This window comes from Corapipo altera, unplaced genomic scaffold, assembly GCF_003945725.1.
Source record: "Corapipo altera isolate COAL_440 unplaced genomic scaffold, ASM394572v1 61411, whole genome shotgun sequence".
Taxonomy (NCBI): Eukaryota; Metazoa; Chordata; class Aves; order Passeriformes; family Pipridae; genus Corapipo; species Corapipo altera.
In genome coordinates this window covers 16,028,593-16,035,664 of record NW_020884875.1, presented here as the reverse complement: position 1 = coordinate 16,035,664, position 7,072 = coordinate 16,028,593, and positions in this window count along the sequence as shown.

Sequence of the window (7,072 nt, the reverse complement as noted above, 5' to 3'; positions counted from 1 at the left end):
TTATTTTTGAGAGGATATCAAAGGATAGCATTTATGGGGCCATTTAGTGCTTTCCACAGTACCATTCTTTTACTCTTGCAGTTATTTCTCTGTAAAAGACAGAATGGTTTGAGCACAATCTTATCCTAGAGTTGTACCCAGTCCTTAAAACACAGCTTAATCAGGAGGACAAGCCACTTTTCCTTTAAAAATCTTCATATGGATGGGAGCCTAACTACTTAAAATACTACCATTTCTCTATGAAGTCATACGATAGGAATGAAAGTGTCCCATGATCTCACCATATGAACCAGCAGTGTGCCCAGGTGGCCAAGAAGGCCAGGCATCCTGGCCTGTATCAGCAATAGCATGAACAGGAGGACCGGGGCAGTGATTGTCCCTCTGTACTTGTGGCACTGGTGAGGCCACACCTCGAATTCTGTGTCCATTTTTGGGCCCCTTACTACAAGAAAGACATTGAGGTGCTGGAGCTTGTCCAGAGAAGGGCAACAAAGCTGGTGAAGAGTCTGGAGCACAAGTCCTGTGAGGAGGCTGAGGGAACTGAGGTTGTTTATCCTGGAGAAAAAGAAGCTCAGGGGTGACCTAATTGCTCTCTACAACTACCTGAAAGGCGATTGTAGCCATGTGTGGGTTGGTCTCTTCTCCCTGACAAGTGACAGGATGAAAGAAAATAGCATCAAGTTGCATGAGGGAAGGTTTAGATTGAATATTAGGAAATATGTGGATGCGGCAATTAGGAATATGGTTTAGTGGTGAACATGGCAGTGCTGGGTTAACAGTTGGCCTTGATAATCTTAGAGGTCTTTTCCAACTTATACAATTCTATAACCCTACCTCATCAACTTATCTAGTTTCAAATTCCAGTTCTTCTCCAAACTTGACATAATGTTTAAATAAACGTAGAAATTTCTTGTGGATTCAGGTAGGACTGTATGTCAACTGGGTCTGGTCAGCCAAAACAACAACATTAACCCTAACTCTTACGACAGCTCCCAGTAAGACAGTATTAACCCTAACTCATCATTCCTAAAGCTTCTTCCCAGATTATTATAACTATAATCCTATATATCAAACTCCACAAGTGCAAAGGCTAGAAAAAACACAAATCAGGAAACCACTTTCAGGTCTAAACCTAGGTGTAATGAAACGTGTCCATAATTTAGAAGTATTAGTCTATTTCTAGGTCTTTCCCTGCTCAACAGTGCCTGCTAATCCTTCCTGAAATTCTAGCCCAGCTGAGCCATCTTCCAGCCTGACCTTGCCTTTCACCCATAGCAGATCCAGCCTTTCCTGTAGAAAGTCATCCTTTGCTACCCTACTTCCAAACTGAAATGCTCACCTCATTTTACTGTCTAATTAAAGACAATTGCTTCTTTTATTTCTGTTTACCTAGGACTAAAGGTTCTGGCTTTGCAATGGTGTTAAGTGTATATGTTCACCTCTGAAAATCAGTGAAAAAAAAAGTCTACCTGCTTGGCTCCATCAGAAAACAAGGACAGAGTTGATAGTTCTCAAACAATGCTTTCAATGCTTAAAAAAGTAAAATGTGCAAAAAGGGAAAACATTTAAACTAATTATATCTGAATTATTAACATATTTACTTATGAAAGCTGAAGGAATTAGGCGTCAGTTAAGGACTACATGCTTGCCAAATTTTGTTGGGGTTTATTTGCATAATAAAGTATATTAAATTTGATCTGCTGAAAATGTATTCATTCATATGGGTGTATTTTCCTTATGTAGTGATCTGATTATTAATTAAATGTCAGAAAGAAAAGTACTTCAAAGTGAAACTGTGTGTACTAAGGCCAGAATTTTTTATTCTCACTGTCATAAGCTCCAGAAAATAAAAGCAAAGAAACTGGAATATTTTTCATAATCAAATTTGCACTACAGCATATCACTTAAATATGAGAAACTAAACAGCAATCAAAATCAAGATTATGTATTCTAAAAGTTACTAAGTGCTGCAAATATGTAAGTAGTATAAGGTCAGTTGAATTACACTATACCTATTCTTGTATGTTTTTGCAGACTCATAAAATTAGAGAATGGTTTTAGTGGGAAGGAACCTTTAAAGGTCACCTAGTCCAACTTCCCCCTTGCAGGGGGCAGGGACACCTTGCACTAGACCAGGTTGGTCAGGGTCCAATCCAACCTGGCCTTGAACACTTCCAGGGATAGGCATCCACAACTTCTCTGGACAAGCTGTTCCAGTGCCTTACCACCCTTGTCAGAAAAAATTTCTGAATCTACTCTTCTAATGGTTTAAAGCCATTATCCCTTGTCCTACTGCCACAGGCTGTACTAAAAGACTTGTACCCACTTTTCTTACGGGCCTCCTTTCAGTTTTTAAGCCCCAGTAAGGTCTCCCTGGAGCCTTCTCTTACCCAGGCGGAACAAGCCAAACATTTTCAGCCTTTTCTCTTAGAAGTGTTCTGTCCCTCTGATTGTCTTTGTCTCCCTCCTCTGGAATCACTCCAACAGGTCGATTTCCTCCTGTGCTGAGGACCCCAGAGCTGAATGCAGCACTACAAGGCAGGGCCTCACAAGAGCAGAGTAGAGGGACAGAATCCCCTCCCTTGACCTGCTGGCCATGCTGCTTTTGATGCAGCCCAGGATACAGTTGTCTTTCTGGGCTTCAAGTGCACATTGCTGGATAATGTCCAGCCTCTTATCTACTAATACCCTTAAGTCCACTTCCTCAGATCTGCTCTCAGTCCCTTCATCCCCTGTACTGATACTGGGAGTTGCCCCAACCCAGGTGCAGGACCTAGCACTTGCACTTGTTGAATATCATGAGATTCTTATGGGCCCAGTTCTCAAGTCTGTCAAGGTCCTTCTGAATGGCATCCTGCCTCTCAGGCTTGTCTACTGCACCACTCGATTTGATATTGACAAACTTGCTGAGACTGCACTCAATCCCTTTGTCTGTGCCATAGATCGAGATATTAAACAGTACTGGTCCTAGTATAGACCCCTGAGGGACACCACTCGTCACTGAGCTCCATTTGGACATTGAGTCATTGAACACTACTCTCTGGATGAGACCAATCAGTCAATTCCTTGAATGAATGAACAGTCCATCCATCAAACCTATCTCTCTCCACTTTAGAGAAGGATGTTGTGAGGCACTATGTAAAAGGCCTTATAGAAGTTCAGACAAATGACATCCATAGCTCTTCCCTTTCCACTGATGTAGTCATTCTGTCATAAAAGGCCAATACATTGGTCTGTAAAGACTTAACTATGGTGAAGCTATGCTGATTTTGTCAAATCACCTCTTTGTTGTCCAGACTGTGCCTTAGCATAGCTTCTAGGAGGGTCTGTTCCATGATATTTCCAGGCATAGAGGGAAGCTGAAAGGCTGGTTTTTCCCAAAGTCCTCCTTTGTACTCTTTTGAAAAATGGGTGCAATATTTCCCTTTTTCCAGTCTCCTGCGACTTCAGCTGACTTTTTAAATATCACAGAGAGTGGCTTAGGAACTACATCAGCCAGTGCCTTCAGGACTCTGGGATGCATCTCATCTGGTCCCATAGACTTGTGTACATTCAGATTCCTCACATGGTCACAAACCTGAAATTCTCTTGGAGTGGGAGAGGCTTTTCTTCCCTGTTCACTCCCTCCGCTCAAGAGGTGTGGAAGGAGAAATTGCTAGTGAGGACTGAGTCAAAAAAATTGTTGAGCATCTCAACGTTCTCCTCATCTGTTGTTACCAGTTTGCTAGTCTTGTTCATTGGGGATGGGGGTTACATTTCCTTTGACCTTACTGTTCTGGCTGACATGCCTTTAGAAGTACTTATTATTATTTGTATCTCTTGCCAAGTTCAAGGGCAGGTGTTTTGTGGCTTTAGCTACAACTACGGGTTATCTAAAAATTCATGTATTATAAAGCTGTAAAGGAGATTACTATTTTACCTCTTGAAAAGCTTTATAATTTTTTCAAGTGCTTTTTAGTGGTAGTAGAATTTATCTTTTGAGAAATATCTCTATTCCTGACTATGCATCAGAGAAGTGATTTGTGAACAACGTGCAACTCAAAACAGCACCATGCAAGACATTTCTAAATGATTTTGGTGTTCATTACACAGAAAATGCATAATATCCTCGTTCCAGGCTATCCTAGGGGCCTGTGAGAAAGTTAGAGGGCTTTCTTGTACCAATAGCTTACTGGTTTTGTGAACAACACAAAACTTTCTGATTCAACAGCTAGACCTTTGCAATGATGGGTGTAGGATAAGTGACAGTAACCTCACAGCAATGCAATACCTAGCACTTCTGCAATCAAATGTAGACCTCTGAGTGAAATATTGAAGCTAAGTGCACACCATATGCTAAAATTAGATGCTGAAGAAGTACATCCAAAACTAGCAACATGATGAGTGGTGAGCTATTTAAAGTCAGTATGGGCAGTTTGTGTCTGTCTTGATCTAGAAGGACAGAAGCAATAAGGGAAGTCTTAAATTCTGTTTTGCAGATAATACAAACAGCTCAAACAGCTAATGCTGGATACCCACTTAGTCAGTTTGCAATAAGTAGGTTGGTGTTTTCTTTAACAAAAATCCCTAAGTACAACAAGCTATCACTTCCTAAAAGTGATCTAAGACAGTTCTTCCAGATAGTTAATTGACCTCATATAAGTGATCATGATTTTGGTTTGCTATGGTGGCATTCTAAGCATTTGTAGGTTCAGTGTGGCATAAAACTATCAGCTTTCTGTACCCCATGGATGTCATCCTTCATTCCTGAAAAAAAAATGATCTTTATATATGCACAGTGCACACACTTATGTGTCCATTACATTCAACATACACAGAATGGCACATTCTACATATCAGATAGTAACTACAATGTAAGAAAATAATGGAGACTGAAAAAAATAGAATAATTGTTGAATGCTATATGACATTACAATATTGAGTAAAAACGTTCTTGGACATCACTAGTATTTTACATGAATAAGGGATAAAGAAAGTTTCCAAAGGGAATGAATCTGTGACTGGTGACAGAATCAGCCCATTGTCTCCATTGTTTTCATGATGCCTTTTTTTTTAAATGTTTTTTAGTAGTCTGGTATTTAAGGAAATTAGCTGAGAATAATAAAAAAAAAAAAAGAAGAATTAAGTAATTTCACACTGGTCTCTGAAATATAGGCTAGAAAATCTAAAACATTTTAAGGATTTTATTGGAGACATTCAGAAACAGACTTTGCAATAAATTTCTTTCGGAATACTCCTAAAAATGCAATCAAATGGAAAAATAGAAATAAAAAGGGCTTTAGCTTTTCAACACAGGATGTGGATTGAATTATACTTTATCCATGATAACTGAAGGTCCTGTCATGTCTTAATTTGTGGACATCATACAGTCACAAATTTTACCATCTACTCTAAAACTCATACATCAGAAAAATTCTATGTAATGACCTCTTTGATATATCATATCCTGCAGTATATCTAGATCTAATTAAAGAAGGGATGTCTGTTTTAGGGTCAGCTTGCTGTTCCTCAACTGCAAACTGAAACTGCTGCAAGGACCGAAGTGTACACTGACTGACACATTTGCTTTTTGTCATCTTTGATGCCCACAAGCCGAGCATTTCCAACACTCCTTATTCCTTATTTTCTTTGTCCTGCTGCCTTTACAAGGTTTTTAAGGAGAAGGGATTACCCAATGTTAGGATGAATATGTCTATCTCTTTCTGTGGTGTGTTATAAGAGGATGGAAGAATCTAACCCCATTAATTTTAATTTTTTTCTTTTTTATAGGATGCTCTCTGTGTTTGGGTGGTTTTTTTTCTCATCAAGGTTGTAATATAAAGCTGTTCAACCATCTTATACTTTCACATATTATCAGCCACTCTTTTGTACAGGAACTTTCAGTTCGATGTTTTGAGAGGACACCTTGCACTTGCAAACCCGCAAATCAGAAGTGGATGTGCTTTTTCATTTGCTATGAGCAGTTTCCTGAGGCAGTGGAAGTCACTTAGTGAAGTTGCAACATGGGAATACAGTAAGTCCTCAAAGAAATGCAGACCCTGGCAGTGGTAAGGGAGCCATCCAGTGGGCTCTTGTGAGACATACAGCCACGACAAAATAAAATTAACTAATTTCAGGGAGTTTTCAGCCTTTTTGATTGCAAGACGTTGAGTGTTGTTGTCCTTTTGTCCAAAGCCTGCTTGTACTATTAAATGCCAAATTCCTCTACTTTTTGTGTTCATAGTAAGGAACTAATTTTCCCTGAAACATGAGAGTTTCTGAAGATCAGGATATGGAGTTGCATTTTCTAGAATACTCATTCAATTAAACTGTAAACGCCAAGCTCTGGGGTTTTTTTTCAGTTTATGTAATGGAAAATCGCCATATAATAATGAATGAGGTTGGAAGGCATTAATACATTCCTTTGATTTCTATTTTGAAGTACAGTTTAATCCTAATGGTTTTGATGTTAAGTATGTGATATTTTAAATTCATTTAAAAGGTTTCCAAATTCTCATTAGAGATTTCTTTAAATTCTTTTAAAAGATTCTTACAGATGATTTATGGATAATTTATCTCTGATTTGTTCACTTACTTACCAGAGTAAACTAAAAAATAATGAAAAAGATTACTATTAATGCTTACAGCAGCACAAGATCTGCAACACAGAAAATCTTAGATTATAGTTCAAGGAGTAAGGAGAAATTGCCAGTGGTTTCTAAGCTTGGAGAAAATGTTAATTGAAAGGAAAATTAAGATTTATCTTTATTCCACATTTTTCCTGTCATTCCTACTCCTCAAAACTTGATCAAGGATCGATCTTCAGTAAAAATACTTGTCTTTGTTCCTCGTCAAAGAATGGATAAAAGAGTTATAATGTCAGATATAATCACAAAGTCAGAAAAAAACATGCAACTGAGCAACTCAATTGAAAAGCTAAGAAGAACTCAGCACAATACTAGAGATGGATTTAAAATTTTTATTCCTCCATGTATGGTATGAGACGCTGAGGCGTGTTTCTCTTCTGATCACCATTAAAATCTGTCAGTATAGTACAGAATCTTTTGCTGAAATATGTGTAATATGGCAAAGC